The 20,048-nt window shown below is 40.7% G+C and overlaps 1 protein-coding gene across 4 annotated transcripts in view; it reads right to left on the bottom strand.

The window, feature by feature from the left end:
* The window catches only part of Svil (supervillin), a 172,458-nt gene that overhangs the window by 135,096 nt on the left and 17,314 nt on the right, over nt 1-20,048 (bottom strand). For all 4 annotated transcript variants that reach the window (XM_013014723.1, XM_013014725.1, XM_013014726.1 and 1 more), the window contains exon 2: nt 13,594-13,690. The gene's annotated coding sequence lies outside the window, so the exon portion shown is untranslated. The remainder of the gene's footprint in view (nt 1-13,593; nt 13,691-20,048) is intronic.

Genomic DNA, 20,048 nt, shown 5'->3' with positions numbered 1-20,048 from the left:
GCAAACATCTCCTATTCGAGTTTTCAGATTGAACAGACACATCATTGACAAAGCTTATTTATTTACTAAACATGGCAAAAGCAAGTAGACCAAGCAAACAGGTGTGTACAGTAATATATACATGCCATAACGACATACTTCTTCGCATTTTTGCAGCTTTCATGTTTGTGTGGCTGTTGTGGATAGTTTACCTCTTCTTATCATGGTAGAAAAACCAATCACCAGAAGAGACAATGGTGGGGGATGTACATGTTCTCAGACAACACAAATATTTTGCTTCAAACCAAAAATGCATTCTCCCAACTGCCAAGACTTAGATAAGTCTCTCAGATCATGCCTGTCACTTAAAAACCACAAAGACCTCAATAAATGGCAGGGGGAAGAACAATTATATACAGCTATTTAAAGGGCCATGTGCACTTTTTAAACAATCACAATACCATTTACAGAGAGTCCCAATTGCCTGTGCTACCCTCAATATAGTCACAAACCTCATTGAGACTTGCAGTGGAGTAAGGGTTGCATGCTGCTGCAGGTCTCAGGGTGCAATTCTGTGACTGTGAGCATGCCTCGCTATGAGCTGCATCAATGAGCCAATGGAGGGCTCATAAGACAGGGTCTGAATTCCTGTTACTAACCCTGCCGAGCATAACCTAATCTGAAAGGGACAATCCTGTGGCCAGATGAAAAGTTGATACCAATATACCATACATTTAAAAATACTAGAAGACAAGATTTTTGATATTTTTAACACTAAGAAATGACACTTAGGAATTCAACGTGCAGATTAGATCATTCTACAATGTGTTTGTGTATCAAAACATCACACTGGATAGGCACCAGTAGCTCACACTTGTAATCCTAGCTACTCAGGAGGATGAGATCTGAGGATCATTGTTCAAAACCAGCCTGGGCAGGAAACTCTGCCAGATTCTTAGCTCCAATTAACCACCAGAAAACCAGAAGTAGTATTGTAGATTAAAGTGGTAGAACACTAGCTCACGGACAATGCCCAAGCCATGAATTCATAACCTCCCACTGACAAAAGAAGAAAAAATAAACCACACTGTAGCCTCATAAATATGTATAATCATTACTGCATCAATTAAAAAAACAGATGATAGATACCCTGGACAGGAATGGTAATTAGACATTGGCTTCATGACAGTTTTATGCAAAAGTTAAAAACAATTTGTCTGCAGGTGGCTTAGGCTTATAATTCTAGCTGCTCAGGAGTCTGAAATCTGAAGACTGCAGTTCAAAGCCAGTCCAGACAGGAAAGTTCATAAGAATGCTTATCTCCAATTAACTACCAAAAACTGGAAGTGGAGGTATGGCTCAAGTGATAAGAGTACCAGCTTTGATCCAAAAAGCTCAAGGACAAGAGCCCAGGCCCTCAGATAAAGCCCCAATACCACTACTAAAACAATAACAAAAACAAAAACAAAAGCCCCCAAACCCCAATTTGTTCAAGTTAGATTCTTCACTCACTTCCAGATGACAAAATAACTACAAAACATAGCAGAACTTCTGCATCTTCATTTCTGTCCTGGCCTCATTTTAGTTTCCCTCTGATCAGTTTAGCTTTCCCCCCATTTCTAAGTTTATTTTAATCTTACTTTAAGTATTTACAAGAGCAGCTTTAAACTTATCATATAGACAAGCAGGGTAAAATTCCATGAAAACTTAGGTAAAAATAATCACCTCCCTGAGAAAGAAGAGGAGAAAAAAAATGAATCACAGTTACCACAATAATGCTGTTTTCCTTTCCTAACAAAGACACAGTGCCACAGAACAAACACCTAATTTCTATGTTCCTCAGAAATGCTGTTCTCTGCTTCTCTGACAGACCAAATGGCCCTGGAATAATGTGTAATGGAGTATAAGATGATCATTTTCTTGCTTTTTTTTGTTTTTTTAAGATGATCATTTTCTGACTCATTCCTTTCTTATGTCTTTTCTGTTATTTAAATCTCGCTTACTTCTAAGTAATTGTCTAGACACACTTTCCTAAATATTTTTGTTATTGAAGTCACAAGTATCCACTTCTTTCTATAAAATGACACAAGAAAATGATGGGGGGATCATGTATTTATTATGAATTATAATTGGAAAACTATATTTGTGCCAAAATATTTGGTAATTTTTCATTATTTATTATTAGTATTATAGTGTAGTCTGCTATTCTTTCTTGTAACTGACATACTGACTTTAGTATGAATTCTAATCTGATGGCAGTGGGATAATGTAGGAATCATAAATATTTATGGTGTAGTTTCTAAAGAAAAAGAAAAATTGCATTCACATTTCTGTGACACCTTTTATACCACCAATGAACATATGGAAGCCAGCATTTCAAATGTAGCCAATTTATAATCAGTCCAAATAAAATAAAATATTGAGACAGTTAAACATATGTAGAATCTGCATGTTAACTTTACAAAATGCTGATGAATAGAAGCCAAGATGAACTCAATAAGTAGACATATACTATGCTCGTGATAGACAAGAGCCAACACATTCAAGGCCTCAATTAATCCCATATTGGCCTATACATTTCATGCTATTCTTAGCAAAGCCCTGCAAGAATTTTTGGCAGATACAAATAAGCTTATTCTAAATGTATATCCCTAGAATAATGAAGTAATCTTGAAAAAGAATAGATGAATCACCCTGCCCCATCTTAAGAATGACTACATAGCTACAGTTATCAAGACAGTGTCACATTTATAAAGAGAAAGAACACTTTACTATATAGATCAGTGCTACAGGCTATGGTATCTCCATTCCTTGGGATACTACTAAACAGAATAAAAGAATAGACTATTGTGATCTATGCAATGACGTGGATAAATATAGAGAGAATTATTCTGAGTGAAAGAAAGGCAATCCCCAAATGTTAGCAGTCTTTGGTTCTGTTTATATAACATCCCCCAGGTGACAACATGTAGAAAAAGGGAAGGGAGAGTGACCATGCTTTAAATGCTTCATATTTCCAGGATTTGGATGTTGAGGGAATCTTCTTGCTCTATTTCTCTCAGAGAATTCTGCCATACTTGACGTGTCACTCAGGTTGCCAGTGGCATTCAGAACACCAGGACACCTCACAGGAACACAAAACTCATCATCTGCTAAGACAATTGATCCTGTTTGCTTAGCTGAGCATAATCTCACCATACCAATTTTGTGACCCGACCTCTAAACCAGGGCCTCTCCACTGTTTCCAGAACAGCCTTTATTAAAGTGCCTGATGTTTGCTGCGTCCCTTGGAGCAGCAGTTCTCAAGCAGTGGTGGTGGACAGCAGTTACTTCTCACTGGTGGAGGATGCTTTACAAACTTTTAAATCAAATTTCCTAAAGAGTAAGTAGAAGAACATTCTTATAAAAAGAATCACTGTTAAGATGGACATGTATGCCACTGCCTGTAATCCTAGCTACTTGGAGGTAGAGGTAGAAGGAACACACAGTCCAAGGCTGTTTGGGAAAAAGCATGAGCCCCTACTTGAAAAACAAACTAAAAGGTTAGGTTATGGTTCAAATGGTAGTGCCTACTTAGAAAGCTGCAGGCCCTGAATTCAATCCCTTATACCCCCCCCCCCACACACATACACATACACACACACACACACACACACACACACATACACACAATCACTGTTACCCATCTACTTAAATGTAGATGATATTCATTAGAAGCTACACAGAACCCAGAGACTATACCATATAACCAAGAAGTGTGGTGATGTTCCAAGTGTGGTTCTGATAGTTGTGAAGGTTCCTGCAACTGTGATGATTTGGTTTGGAACCAACACCACACTTAGACAAATCTGTAAAGCGTGTGGATATAATTTAGCATATTCATTTAACCTAAAAATAAACCAAACCACAATGGCAGAAATGGCTGGTCTATTGAGAAAATTCCAAAGCCTCTGACCCCTCTCACCCGGTCCTTTCCACTTTTCACTATGTGACACTCTCTTGTCCTGAGAGGGTGAGCTGCACCCACCTTGAGAAGACACAGGGACCAAACTGAGCTGTGTCCAGGTTGTTGTGTCTGTTGAGTATGTCTTTCCCTCACTTAGAAAATCCCTAATCATTCTTCAAGATTCAGTCAATTTTAAACTCTCTTAAAAACCCTTCCTGGACCCTGAGCGAGCAGGGACTCCATTATTTCTGAATCCCTGAGAATTAGGCAATTGCCTCTATACAAATGCAATAAATGTTTGTGATATGACAACAGAAAATTAGTATAAGACTGCCTTGTGAAGTCCAGTGCCAGGGGCTTACACCTATAATCCTAGCTATTCAGGGGGCTGAGATCTGAGGATCTTGGTTTGAAATGAGCCTGGGTAAAAAGTCCATGAGACTCTTATTTCCACTTAAGCACCAAAAAAAGCAAAAAGTGGAGCTGTGGCTCCAGTAGTAGAGTGCTAGCCTTGAGCAAAAAAGTTCAGGGACAGCATCCGGGCCCTGAGTTCAAGCCCTAGGACTGACTGGCTTGTGCGCACACACACAGATTGGCTTGTGGTCAGATCTCATTTTCTCACTTGAATTTAGTATAACAGTCTCCTTTCTCCAGGCTTCATTAATCAATGTGGGTAATGTCCCGTGGGCCTGCAGACAGGAACAAGTTGACTCCTTAGTTTTAAAGCAGAAAACAAAATCTGCATGGCTGGCTCATGTGGGCTTAGCAGAGCAGCCCTGCTTTCCATTTTGTTTCTGAAGTAACAATGACATCAGGGTCCTGGGAAGATCTGTGAGTACAAGAGGGAAGAAAAACAAAGCCCTCTGTCTAATTGTCCCTGCAGTCTGCAGTTCTGCTTTTCAATGGCAAAAAACACTAATGGAAGTGTTTATAAGCTGCACAATTCCAGGGGATGGAAAAGATAGGCACCAGGACATGCATTCTAACTTCATTTCAGGACCGGCCTTGAATTGTTATACTTACTAAGTTTTTGTTTTGTTTTGCTTTCTTGTGTGCCAGTACTGGGGCTTATACTCAGGGCCTACAAGCTGTCCCTTAGTTTGCTCTACCACCTGGGCCACAGCTCCACCTCTGCCTTTTAGCTGGTTAACTGGGTTATGAGTCTGACTTTCGTGCACAGGCTGGCTTCAAACCTCTATCCTCAGATCTCAGCATCCTGAGTCGCTAGAATTACAGGCCCAAGACACTGGCACCCATCAATAAGTTTAAGGTTTTAATATTAATGTGAGATGTCAGATATTACTATGAATGTAGCACTGGGGCCATCTATATCGTAGGCAAGCAATTATGTTTTAAAAGACAAAAAATGGGATATGATTTTCAGTTAGCAATATTTTATAATCAACAGCACTTCCCTCACCCAGATAATGGTACTCAATCAATAAATGGAGTCTGTCTGTCTGCTCTCTTTTTCTGAAAGCTTATGGAAAACTCCCCTGGCTTAAGATGAAGATCGTTTGAACTCCAAGGTCATCTGTAAGTCACTGGCTAGAACCACAGATTCTCAAGCCAATCCTTTCTCCCAGGCGGCAGCTCCAGAGCAATGGGCGTGCAGTGAAGATTAACACAGACAGGGCTGCTGGCCTCATGATCAAAATGAAATGTGACTTTGCCAGGGGTGAGCCCTGGCTCCAGAGACTCAGCCTCCCATTTGGCTGGTCCAGCATCACATTCCTGGACGCCAGGCTCAGAGTCTTGCAAGTAATTGGAGATGTACAAAGTGTGACATGCTCCAGTTAGGCTGTATATATCTAAAAATATGGAGTTTCTGTCTGTTCACAAGCAGCAAGTCATCCCATGACATAAGCCCAGAGGTTCTTTTCAAGTGGGGAGTGTGAACGTCAGACAACATAAGACGTACACAAGTAGACTCAGCAATTGCTAGAAAGGTGCTCTACCACTTTAGCCATGTCACCAGTCCTTTTCTTTTTGTCTCTTTTCTTTCTTCTTTCTCTTCCTTTTTTCTGTCTTTCCTTTTTTTTCTTCTTCTCTCCCTCTTTTTCTCTTTTCTCTCCCTCCCTCCTCTTTCACTTTTAGGTTTTCTTTCAGATAGGATCTTATGCTTTTGTCCGGGCTGGCCAAGAGACTCCTACCTCTGCCTCCGGAGTAGCTACTATTACAAGTTTGTGCCACTAATATCTGGCTTGTTTTTGAGATGGAGTATTGCAAACTTTCGTCTTGACTTGCCCTGAACCATAATCCTCCTATGTCTGGCACCTAAATTGGTGGGATTACAGGCAAGAGCCATTATCCCTCAACCCCTGTGGGAATAGACCGTTGTTATTCTTGGATGAAAAACCCAATCCAGAGCTGTAAAAGCAAACACCTGTGCTTTGCTTCCAAGGAGACAAGAAGCTCAACACAGCAGGAACGAGGTGCTCTAGGAGCATGATCTCCAGTCCTACAGATTGAGAACCCCACACACTCCAGTGGGTGGTACAGAACTAGTGTTGGCCAGGCCCATGAGGATCCTCCTCTTCACAACAGTTAGAAGTTATCACTTCATCTTTGGTCTGCCCACAAAAGCCTGATAAGGCACAGTATGAATGAATCAAGAACACTGGCCGATAGCTACATTAATAACATGAATCTATGACTCCAAGTAGCATCCAGTACACAGCTTCTTGACAGCACAAGTTCAAGAGAAGAAAGATATGGAACCATCAATTGAATCAATCCAGTTTTAGAAAATATACACTGAACTTTCTTAGGCTTCTCATTTCACTGTCCTAAGGTAAGAGTGTAGTTGCTGTTCAGGCACTGAAAATCACTGGCCTGCATTAAGTCTACTGTGGTTGTACCCAGTTCTCAAGAACTGGGACTCTAAAGTCATCCCAAAACAAAGCACTGAACCACAGAGAAAATAAATTGGGCAAACAAATAAAGGAAGGGATCTAGGGGGCATGCTATCTGTGAATGCTAGCCATTTTGTATTGAGAACTATTAACTGGGAGAGTAAGGTAAAAACAACTGGCCACTCCTCAACTTCTCTGCATTAGGTACCTTGCTCATGGCAGACAATTGCTTCCAAGACCCTGAGGGACTCTACTGGACTCCTGATACCATGAGGAGATATAGATAACAGGATCGCCTGGTAATATTAGTAGACTAGAATGTCCACTGTGTCAGAAGGGAGAGAGGGGATAAATTAGCAAATAGATTGGGGCTGGTAAGGTGGCTCAGTGGTAGAGTGCTTGCTTTGCATGCATGAGGCCAGCACCACATAAGCAGAAAAAGCCAGACGTAGTGCTGTGGCTCTAGTGGTGCAACGCTGACCTTGAGCTGAAGAGCTGAGGGACAGCACCCAGGCTCAGAGTTCAAGCCCCACGACCAACAAACAAACAAACAAGCAAAAAATTAGCAAATAGATTTCCAAATGAACATCGCTACTTCAGGATTCTTGCTGCTATTGAAAATTCCTCGCGATGGCTCTTTCTCCTGCCCATACCCCAACCACCACCACCCATGTGACACATGGCCCTAAAATGTGACTAAGATAATGTGACAGGGATTTCTATCTTGTGGACTGCAATTTGTACCTAGAATATGCCTAGGCTATAACAAATGGTCAATAAATATTGGTTGAAAAGATAGAATAAGCAATATATCTTCTATAAGGAATATACCAAAACTTGAAAAGTGTTTTTTCTTTTTAAATTTTAGAGTACTTTGTCCCTTGTGGTCCCTCTGCTCCCACCCTGCTTAGCTCTGAAAAGATTGTTCCACAGGCCTGCATTTGTTTGCCAGCTTCCCAAATACCGATTTCAGGAAGGTTTCTCTCATTAAGCAGTGTCTGATTTCTCTCACGAAACTGTCCATGCATTGGTGCATTCTGACCTGGTAGGTTTGGCATCCTTATACAAAATCCACTGCTTAGGGACCAGATGTGCAGCAAGGCTTCAGTGAGAGCTAATGGACGTGGTAAAGCCCTGAAGGCAAGATTATTTTGCAGAGAGGCCCTCCCTAATGTTTGTTGATGATAGCCAAGTGGGCAAGTTCACTCCTTTCTCCCCAGAAACATAATCCTACTTTCAGTACCAACAAGTATTAATTCAAATCCCCAGAGGGCAGTCCAGGATATGAAAATAACAGTAATCTAATCTGGTAGAGGAAGAAGTATGAATCATCATTACATGGTCTGACAAAGAGGAAAGTGATTAATGCCAGCCACACAGAGGTGAGGGTCCACGTGGTGCTTCTCCACCGACAGCAAACCAAACAGTGGGACCCAGAAGGCAAACATCAGAGAAACAATATCCTGGCTTCCATCCCCTGCCGGGGGAGCAGGGAGTGGGGTAGGAGAGAGGGAGGAACCATGCCATGTTCCCAGGACCACACTTTAAAGACATTTTATACTGAGGAAAATTCCAAGACTGTAAGAGCCAAAGGAAGGTAATTTGACTCTCCAGATCTTGGTTCTGTTCTGCTTTTTTATTCTGTTGCAAAGGGTTTAAGCTCTCTGATGATTAGTTGTAAGTGAGAATTTCAAGGTTTGGGGAATAGTGGTGTGTGAGAAAATGGCCTAGAAACCATAATCTTCTGCAAAAGACAAGGAAGATGGCTGATAGCCACGTGAACAAGAATGCTCTCTTAGTGGCTCAGACCTGCAATCCTAGCTACTCAGGAGGTTGAGATCTGACCATCAAGGTTCAAAGTGAGCCCAGTCAGGAAAGTCCAGGAGACTCTGATCTCCAATTAACCACCAAAAAGCCAGAAATGGAGGTGTGGCTCAAGTGTAGAGTGCCAGCCTTATGTCTGTGTACACAAGTCCACGTGCACACAAGTGCACATGCAGGGTCTCTCTCTCTCTCTCTCTCTCTCTCTCACACACACACACACACACACACACACACACACACGTGCCTTCTTAATCACCACCCAGTAACACAGTTCTGAAAAAAGTCTTGGCCTTCCCTCAAAACCTTCAAAAAGAACACCAGAGCCTCCCATCTCCAAGAAACCACAGTCAAAGTGCACTGGGAAAGTTGGTCAGGGTGCCTGTAGTTCTGAACACCCCCCCCCCCACTTCTTTCTTTCTTTCTTTTTTTTTTTTTTGCACATCTGTATTCAATTTTCTGTCCTTGGGGTTTTAAAGGGAACATTTATTCCAGGGCCAGGATTCTCAAGTTTTATGGTTATACAACTCCCTCCCAGGGCCAAAGAATGTTTGAGAAGTCTTAAGCCCAGCAAAGAGAATTAGTAAAACTATCCATATGAAAGTGAAATAGAAAAAGGAAAATTAAGACTTGTTCCAACTGACATTCAACCTCTCACTTTATTGTACAGTATTTCTGTTTGTCCTTCTAAAGGTTGGGGCATGCATTCTTCATGCAAATACAGGTAAAGGGCGTGTACACGTGCGCCAGGCCTGGAGGGAGAGGGCGCAGGTGAGGACAAAGATGTACAAAAGCGTGTCTTCTATGGTTTGTTTTAGCTCTATGGCAATTTTCATCTTAAATTAGGCTACATACTAAACTGGATTAATATAAGTTCAAAGATTTAATCAAAGAAATGTTTATAAACTGTTTAAAAGGTTTATAAACTGCTTAGTTTTTCCTACTTAGATAACTGGATACCCTTGATTTTTAAAAATGTTTTTGGTAGTAGATAGCAGTTTAAACCAAAATCAAAACCAAAAGAATATTTTGTTTTTAATCTAAAAAGTTTAATTAGTGACATTTTTTATTAAGTCAGCTTTAAGCTGACTGACATCTAAACATCATTGCCAAGAAATAAGAAAGGAATGAGGATAGGAGTCTCCCACCAACCCACGAAATACCAACTTGTGTACAAAATACAACCAAATTCCACATGTCCCTTACCTGCCCTCTTCCATTCTTCCCTTCAAGTCCTCAAACTCTGCACCTTGGTAATTTGTCCAAGCCTGCCTGCACAGGCTCACAGGCCCTTTATAGTCGACTCCTGAAATGTCCCAGAGGCTTCTCCTGATCCGTCAGACAAAGCAACACTCAAGCTCTGGGCCTGAGGTTTGCGACACAGCACACACCACCCACATTAGAGGCCTGGATATTGCCCAAGACAAACAAAATGTTTTGGAGAAACAAAGCAATTTGCACTGATCCACCCTCAGCAGAAAAAAAAAATGGAACTGGTACTCCTCCATAAAATGACCTGCAATACTGTCAAGAGCATCTGCCTCATAGAAACAAATCTCTGAGAACAATTAGAAGAAAAGCAAACTGACCTGGCCCACCCTTCGCAGTGCGGGGTCTGCTGCAAACACTCGAGGCCATGACTCCAAAGCTGAGACCACAGAGCCCTTTCCTTTTTGCACCTACTTTCTTTTATTCTTCTAAAACCAAGCAATCAAAGTGCCCTTTAGCACAGCTTCGCAGCAAAGATAACAGGTTGAAGTTCATATGGTTCCTGCCATAAACCACTCCAATTCTCCCTTGATTAGAAGTTGATAGAACTTAGTTTAGATTCTACAGCTGAGGGGAAAAACTATGATTCTGAAATTAGAATTTTCTTTTAAAACAGTGATTTCTCCATGGAAATTCATCTAGCTTCAAATCAAGTAATCAATATAATTGACTCATAATAAAGGTTAAAACCCTGTGGATTTGAGTTCTAGAGCAAATAAAGATGAATCCAGAATAAAAGCAAAGAAAGTAATACTGAAAAATTCTTTCTTCAAAACCCTCAATACATGCATATTGCATGTATATATACAATAAAACATAGATAATATACATACACAATAAAATACACTATAGTCTTACACATTTGCACACATTCCTATACACACACACACACACCAACACTTACACCTGGAGCTTTTTAACAAAAGTTAAGGAAATAAGGGCACTGTAGTTTCATGCCAGGCCAGTCACAGAAAAGAAATGGATTTTGTTGTTGTTAGTCATGGGGCCTGAACTCTGGGCCTGGGTGCTGTCAGCCCTCAGCTCTTCAGCTCAAGGCTAGCACTCTACCACTTGAAGCACAGCACCATTTCTGGCTTTTTCTGCTTATGTGGTGCTGAGGAATTGAACCCAGGGCCTCATGCATGCAAGGCAAGCACTCTACCACTGAGTCACCTTCCCAGCCCCAAGAAATGGATTTTTAAAATATTATTTTATGATAGATCATCCATAGTCCATGTAAAGAAAAGATGGCAAATTGGCTACCTATACATTTTTTTTTACTAACTTAAAATCTGACTCATCAAAATGAGTGGACATAACACACATCTTATAAAAGAAAAAAAAGCAAACATTGCTTAAATTCATCTAAAATGAGCAGTCTTTGGTTACATGTTCATATCACAAGGCTTGCTAGAAACAATTCCAATGGACTTTATTAGCCTAAGGAATGGAGCATTCCCAATTAGTATTTTCACAAGAGAAGGGACAGACTGGATTGTTGTTTAAAGAAACATGCATCTTTAAAAGTCCAAAAAGTCTTAAGACTGGGAACCTGAAATTCTAATGTCCAAGGACAAAAAGTAAAGGTGTCCTAGATCCAGCAAACAGCTTTTCCTTTGCCTTTTAGTTTTATCAAGGTCCCTTGCTGATTGGAGAATGCCATCTACAAAGAGAGTACAGCTTTCTCACATAGTCCATTGAATCACAGGCCAATCTTCTACTTGTACATGCACATGCACATGCACACACAGCAGAAATAATTCCTCACCAGCTACATAGGATCCTTCATCTAGCCAAGCTGACATCTCAAATTAACCATCACAGATACTCAATGGCAGTCATGAGATAGGCATCCTTGCCTTGCGTCTGACTGATCTCAGGGGAAAGTTTCCAGACCTTTCCTCACTCAATATGATTCAGCTATGGGGTTTTCACTTCTATTTACTTTTTCCTTTTCTCCAAACATGATAGGTATTGGATTTTTGTCTAGTGTTTTCTCAGCACCTATGTTTTCTTCTGGATGCTTTTCTCATATCACCTGTACAACTTGCTATTTCTCATCTTTATAAGATCCCTACCTTGATATATTTCTAGCTCCTACATACCAAAGTCCTCACCCACCACCATGGTGAGTCAACTATGTAAACTTCAAAGTCAGCCATGATCCTTTTATGTACAAATTCTAATGACACTTGCAATACAGCCTACTATCTGCTAGCATATATTAATAATTTTAGTTCTCAGAACCATTGTTTACAAGGCACCTACTACCCTTACTATTTTACAGGTGAAGAGATTGACAGACAGAATGTTTATGTGTCTTGCCCATGGTCATTAAGTATAAAAGTGTCTGACACAGGATTTAAACCAGGCCTCCTAAAGCTATGTACTGATGGTTCACACCTTTAATCCTAGCTACTCACAATGATGAGATCTGAGAATCATGGTTTGAAGCCAGTCTGGGCAGGAAAGTGTAAACTTCCAAAATGTAAGAAGTGGAGGTGTGGTGGGAGAGTGCCCAGCCCTTGAATTCAAGTTTAATTCCTAGTTAACACTGCACATGCATACTCTCTCTCTCTCTCTCTCTCTCTCTCTCACACACACACACACACACACACACACACACACACACCAAGACAGGCTACTCAGATCTAGATACCATTAATTACAACATTTGCCATCATGTCTTTCCGTAACTTTTTTTTACTGTTTACATACTTATGTTCAGATATAGGCAATGCTCATCTCATTTATTATTGCTGTATTCCTAGCATCAAGAAATGCAAGGCTAGCATTCACAAAATGCTGAATGAATGAAGGAACCCTAATCAGGAATGTGACAAAGTTCTACAGAATCATTCTGAGCCTCACTAAACACACAATACCATGTTGATTCAGTTTTAAGGAAGACTTGTTAAGTGTGTGTGTGTGTGTGTGTGCGCGCGCGCACTCGTGTGCGCTCATGTGCTAGTCATAGGCTCTGGTAGCCAGAGCCTAGCCACTATCCCCATGCTTTCTTGCTAAAGGCTAGCACTCTATCACAGGAGCCACAGTCTACTTCCAGCTTTTGGTGATTAACTGGAGATGAGAGTCTCACAGACTTTCCTGTCTGGATTGGCTTTGAGCCATGGTCATCTGATCTCAGCCTCCTGAGTAGCTGGGATTACAGGTATGAACCACTGATGCCTGGCAAGACTGTTACCTTTAAGAGAATGTTCCTCAAGCATCCATAGGCACAGATCCATCATCTACAACTTGTCCTCCCTAAATTAATAACACAAGAACTATTACCCCAGATAACTAGGTCAAAGAGCAAAGTCCTGAAAGTATGACTCTACCCTCATCCTGCTATGACTCTGCTCCTATCTGGAAAGCCTAATTAAGAGTCACTGGCAGCAATTTCAGGGCCATAACTTAATTCAAAAAGTGAACATCTGTTTTAGTTTTCCTTTTTGTTCCTGGCATTCTTAAAAGGTACACTGGGATGCAGGATCACTAAGGAAATAAAAAGATTTTTGTTTTTTTTAACTGTCGTAATGGTTCTACTGCCCAGTATGTCTGTGGGCATACAGCCCAGTATTGGGCAATTTAAACCTTCTCTGCGCTCTGGTTCATGCGATTCTGACAGAGTCACCATTTGCAATGTGCCTTAACTTGTCTTCAGAATATAGGCAAAGCCAACCATGCCTTAGCCACAAAACAAATTCTTTCTCAAGAATTTACCTTAGTGCTGCTATTTAAATCATGGCTTCAAATGTGGATTAACTTCAGAATCATCTTATCTCAGCTTTCTGTGTCTTCAAGCTTCTCTACTTGAACTCTGAAAAAAAAAAAAGAAAAATCTCTACTCAGAAATCTAAGAAAACAAAAACAAAACCAGCACCCAGTAAAAGATAACCCTTTGTGTCAGCATTCCGGATGGTGTGCTCTGGTGCATTTAGTGTTTTGAAGAGCTGTTTCTCTCTGTTATTTACTCATTTCACTCACTATATTATAGGCAGTAGGTAGGGCACATTTATAAAACTTGTATCCAAAGTATGCAATAAAAACACAAGTTTCTCCCCCTTCAACATCAACTTGGTGAATAAAGTCATTTCTATGGAATGATTCTGCAAAGCTCTTATTTTTCTGTAAATGAAATTTTATATATGTGGCCAAAAGGAAAGAATTATCTTCAGTAAATATAATACTTTCTAAATTCAGACTTATATTAAGATCCAAATAAGAGGCCTTGGGAAAAGAACCCCGAAACACATGGAGACCTGGAAAGAAGACTGGGTTGGAACTCACTCGGAAGTTAGATGTGCACATCCAGAAGGAACTAATAAAAGCTCAACTGCTTAGAAAATGCTTAGATGCTGGGCATAAAGCAAGACTGGTATAACTTGCCTACAGCATCCAGAAGGAATGATTTGACTAGAATTTGGTCTATGCCATGAATTCCAAATAGAGACCATCTTCAGTGGTTCAACAGATGGGGAAGAATGGACTAGAACGTTCTAGCATGTACTAGAACATAATAGTTGCCTACATGCATTTCTTCATATGATCTGCTTCAGGGGGTGTTATTGGAATGGGAGATAACTTACCTGGTCAGTCAGTCCTCACACTCAAAATGGCTGAGTGGTGTGTGAGCATTCTGAGGTACAGAGCAAGCAAGGCTCCAGCCCTAAGATCCAGATCACTTAGGTTTATTAGCTGGTTTGAGTTAAGGGAAGGTTTGAGGAAACCAAACACCTAATCTACTCTGGTATTTTCTCTGTCTCCTCCCCATGTCTGTTCGGCACTTCCTTGTATAATCATTGAGAATAGCCAGGAAAGACTTGATATCAGCACAATTGGCCTTAGGAAAGACAGCACCCAGAGACGCCAGCACTGTGAAGGCCCAGAGCTTGATAGTCCTTGGTTCTTAGTTTTTCAGCACTTGGTCAGAAGCCTACTATATCTGATATTGAGAGATATTGGAGCTCAACTCCAGAACCAGGCCCAGAAGAGATGTATTAGGGAGTCATCTTGTGGTGGGTGAGGGGAAAGGGAAGTTGTTCTATGTGAAATTCTCACTACATGGTGCAATTCAGGCAGTCATTAACGCATCACTTTATGCCACAGATATGGTTGCAATACACACAGACAGCTATTGGGTTTAAATAGACTATTCTTTGTGCCAAAAAATCATTTTGTTTTCTCTTCTCCAACAAATCTGTTTATTACTAAAAAGCTTTGGAGCTTTTTGAACTGGGCTAGTTCAATTTGAGCCTACCTTCCCCCCTGGGGATTCTTCTTAGTATTCTAAACTGAGGAGGAATTTGTCTGTTTTGGAAGAGGATAATCTCTTACTGTGCCAGCCACAAAGGAAGGTAAAATACAATTATTCAAAGAGAGCAAAGGCCAAGAGAACCACAAGGAGCCAAGAAGAAAGGATAGAAAAGGAAACACAGGCAGGTCCTCTCATCCTTTTCTCTTCTTTAAGAGTACCACTCTCTACTCAGTCGCCCCAAGTTCCTCCAGTGCCCTGAGGGCAGAAGAGTTGCTTTGGGCCTCTACAACTGCAGATAAAAATGCAGATCATGAGTTCGTGGACTGGGGCAAAGTCTGAAATCTAGACATAAAATGATTTAACTGTAAGAACCTAGTTTGCTCAAAGACAAAGCCAAGTATGGTGGTACATGCTTATAATCCCAGCTGCTCAGGATGTAGAGATAGGAGGATCATAGAGGCCAGCCTAGATAAAAAAGAGTTAGCAAAACTATCTCAGCAAGCAAGCCAGGCATAGTACATTTTGAAATTCCAGCTACTTGAGAGGTAGAGAGACAGGAGGATCATAGTTCAAAGCCAATCTGAGCAAAATAGTGTTTGGGCATCTGTCTTGACAGCGCTTGGCCTGAACTCAACCCTAGTACTACCAGGCTGGAGAGAAGCAAAAGAAAGATCTTGGTCTCACTAGGTAATAAAATTTTAGAATGTAGTACGTCAATGAGAAAACTAAACAAAATAAACCCAGAAAAGAAGAAGAATACAATCAGAAAAGAGTTCAAATTTAGTGAAAAGTTACCATGGAATAAACTAGTGAAACTGGGCATAAGAGCAGAAAAAAAATGTAGAAGAAAACGAGGCTCTGAAAAACAAATAACCCAAGTGGTTCACATGAAAGGAAAAGGAGAAGGGGGGATTCCCGCTCAAGGGAAGGAGGCCATCTTAGGTCTCCAGGACTCTCCCTTCTGATACTTCCCCCTGTTCCAAAGGAACTTTCACATGATTATCAATTGTTACATGCACAATCTCTGACAAAGCCTAGCAACCACTTCTAGACTAGGAGGTAGCTCATAGTCATCCCAGGATAGAGGTTTAAGGATGAAGTTCCTGGAAGACCTGACTTGTTCTCTGACTGTTTCCATTTACTCCCTAGATGCCCCGTGCAAGAAAAGAAAGCATGCTTGATATTTTCATGGAGCCCTGGGCCTGTCTTCTCTATCTTCCGGTACATCTCAAGATGGCTTTCCAAATTCCACTCAGAAGCCTCCAGTTTCCAGGAGACTCTCCCTGACTGTCTTGCCGTTTCATCGATGACCTTGCACCTCTCCCAAATTTATGACAAATGTCTGATTGTGGAGGAATATTGTCATTGCAACCAGTTCTCCCAGTCTTCAGGGGGTGTGTCCAACCTTCATCCTCACACCAAAACCCATAAATGTTTAAGAGCCTTACATAAGATAGTGTTCACATATAACCTACTCATGCTCCTGAATACTTGAAATCTCTGTATTGCTTATGATAAAATTCCTAATATAGTGTAAATGTTATCTAAATTATGCAGCGCAAAAAGTTTTTATATTTAATATTTAGAACATAAGGACAAGAATACTTTTACATGTTCAGATCAGATATAATTTTCTTCTTGCAGTATTTTCGATCTGACAGGAAGTGTTGGAATCCTAAAACATGGGACCCATGTCTCAGTTTCCAGAAATGGATGAGCCACAGCAATAAATACCCATAAAAATAATAATGATGGGGGCTGGGAAGGTGGCTCAGTGGTAGAGTGTTTGCCTTGCATGCACGAGGCCCTGGGTTCGATTCCTCAGCACCACACAAACAGAAAAAGCCGGAAGTGGCACTGTGGCTCAAGTGGTAGAACTCTAGCCTTGAGCTGAAGAGCCAAAGGACAGTACCCAGACCCATAGTTCAGGTCCCATGACTGACAAAAATAATAAAATAAACAAAATAATGAATAAATAAATGAAGATAACAGTATCATTCTTATTTGAATATTTGTAAACAATAACAAAATGCCCCCAGCTACTCATGAAGCTGAAATCTAAGTATCCAGGTTTGAAGCCAGCCTGAGTACAAAAATCTGTGAGACTCTTACCTCCAATTAACCACCAAAAAAATAAAAAAAATAAAAATGGAAATGGAGGTAAGCTCAGCTGGTACAGTACCAGCTTTGAATCAAAAAGCCAAATGAGTGTGGAGACCTGAGTCCAAGTTCCAGTACTGTGGCCTCTAAATGAACAAAACCATTGGTGTGTAGAAAGAAGCTCGGTGTTGGGTGGAGTCAGGTAATGACCTGTAGACATTACTGGGACTTAACCCAGTTTAACAGGAAATCCTTTTCCCTGCTTCTCATACATATGTTTCACTATATCAGTGCTTCAGGCTTAGTATCCTGCCACCATTAATTCTAGCTCCAAAACAGTTGATAGATAAAACCAATTACTAAGCAATAGGATTGTCACAGGAAGGAGACAAGGCCATGGCAAGGAGCAAGGGCAAAAATGGAACAGTGCCATTGAGAGACAAGCAGCAGGGACCCTGAGAGGTGAACTGTGGTGCCTTCACACCATGGAAAAGACATGTCTCAGTGGCACTCAGGTTGTCTGGGCTTCAGCTAGGCATTGTGTGGCAAAGAACAAACAATACAGCACTTTGTGAGTCTCAACCACTGGGACATATTCTATGCCATCATTCACAGGTGATTTTGTAATCCTAGACTTGTAATAATTTCACACTAAGATAATACAGATAGATAGATGATAGATGGACAGACAGAGAGATAAATAGATAGATAGATAGATAGATAGATAGATAGATAGATAGATAGATAGATGATACATAGACAGATGAATGTTTTCCTACAGCTAGCTTGTTGATTAAATAAATGTGGTTTTCATTAAGAAGGATGAATTCAATTGAACTGGCTCAGCCTCTCTGCCTTTCCTCTATTAATCTAGAAGAACTATATTTCATAGGCACCTGTTGCTGTAAGATCAGACTAGGGGGTTTACTAAGCAGGAGTCTTCTCTGGCTTATATGTTTGTAGTGTGTCACAGGTATATGCCCAGTGTTCAACAGATACTGCAAGGAATTAGTGGGCAGAGGGGTGGCTTGTCTTCTCTGGAAGGGCTTCCAGCTCTAGCACTCCATGAGCTGCAAGGAGATAGTCACAGTCAAAATAGCAACTGACGTGGAGGACATGTGAAGGAGAGGGAGCTAAAATAGCACGACAATCCTCCCTGGTAAGTGCAGAAACTCCCCCACTGCTCTGTCCTTGGGGTTAGTGTCCTACAGGGACATGATCCCTACTTGATGGGCTCTTTGCTGCTATTCAGTGGCCTTCCTACACAGGTTCATCAAGGAAATGTCAGACCTTGGACATTTCCAAATGTGCTTTTATAAAAGCCTTGGAAAAGATTCTGCTTCAAAGTTCAAAGGATAATGGGCATTATCCCAAATCACAGTGCAATAATTAAGATAATGAGAAGCACTTAATTCTCTCATGAAAACACGCATGCACACACACACATACACATACACAATTTTTTTAACTTAGCAGTACTAACATCCAAACACAGGGCCTTGTGTTTGCTAGTCTGGTACTCTACTAAGTTACACTTGAAGCTCTGATTTTTACTGGTTATTTAGGAGATGAAGTCTAGTAAATTTTTCTGCCTGGGTTGTCATCAAACTTCAATCCTCCAAATCTCAGCCTCCTGAGAAGTTAGGATTGTAAGTGTGAACAATTGGTGCCTGTCACTCTCAAATAATTATTTATTATTATTTGTTGTTGGTAGCAGGGATTGAACTCAGGTGTTTGTGCTTGCTAGGTAGTGTTCTACCACTTAAACAATGCCTCCAACCACTTTTTTCCCCAAATCTTTGGTAAGGGCTAGAGGTATAGCTCATTAGTAGAAAATTTTCCTAGAGCACACAAGTCCTTGTTTTCCATCCTCAGGACATCAAATCTTTAGTGGCTCCTACAACTTACCTAAAAGCAACCACAAAAATGAATAAACCAGTAGCGAATATTGAAAAATAACTCAAATGGCTGTGTGGTAGATATGTATGCTTATGGATATGATTTTTCTATTTTCTACAACATCTCAATATTGGCAAGGGCCAACTTTATACTTGTAATTACTATAATTACAAGTATAATTACAATTAATCATAATTACAAAGTATACTTTGTACTTATAGTTAAATATACACATTGTACATACATGTGCTAAGTAAAACACAATGGAACATCTGAATATTTTACACTGCTCATCAAAGAACTTCATCTTGCCTGCCAAGTAGCCTCAGACCTGGGTATATGTGTAAACTTTGTGAGAAGATTTTTACAGACAATCCCAGGGGTCTCTTACCACAGCTAAAATAAAAACTAAAAAGGGAAGCAAATGGTGGTTTCCCCACTATGCTTACAGCAACCACAGTGTCTTGAGTGAGCTCTAGACCTCTTTGACTCCTGGACCCTTACAGTCAATTCATATAACTCAGCACTGAGAAGGCAAACTTCTCTCCTCCTCTGGCTTCACATGTATTATACATTTTCATGAAGATAACAACTGTAGCCAGGCAATGATGGACCAGGCCTGTAACTCCCTACTCAGGAGGCTGAAATATGAAGGTTTTGGTGAAAAGCAAGCCCAGACAGGAAAATCCCTGAAACTCTTACCTCCAACTAATCAGCAAAAAGCTGGAAGTGGAACTATGGCTCAAGTAGTGGAGTACCAGCCTTGATCAAAAAGAAAAACAAAGCTCAGGGGCAGTTGTATGACAGAGAAAGAAAGACAGATAGGAGAGGGAGAGAGAGGGGGGGAAGAACATCATTATTCTAGGATACCATATACCAAAAATTAAAACCTGTTGCTATGTATGCTAAGTGTCCATTAGGA

The sequence above is a fragment of the Dipodomys ordii genome, unplaced genomic scaffold (genome assembly GCF_000151885.1).
Source record: "Dipodomys ordii isolate 6190 unplaced genomic scaffold, Dord_2.0 Scaffold24, whole genome shotgun sequence".
NCBI classification, from domain to species: Eukaryota; Metazoa; Chordata; class Mammalia; order Rodentia; family Heteromyidae; genus Dipodomys; species Dipodomys ordii.
The sequence above is the reverse complement of the archived record's forward strand: the minus strand, read 5'-3'. Positions and strand labels throughout refer to the sequence as shown.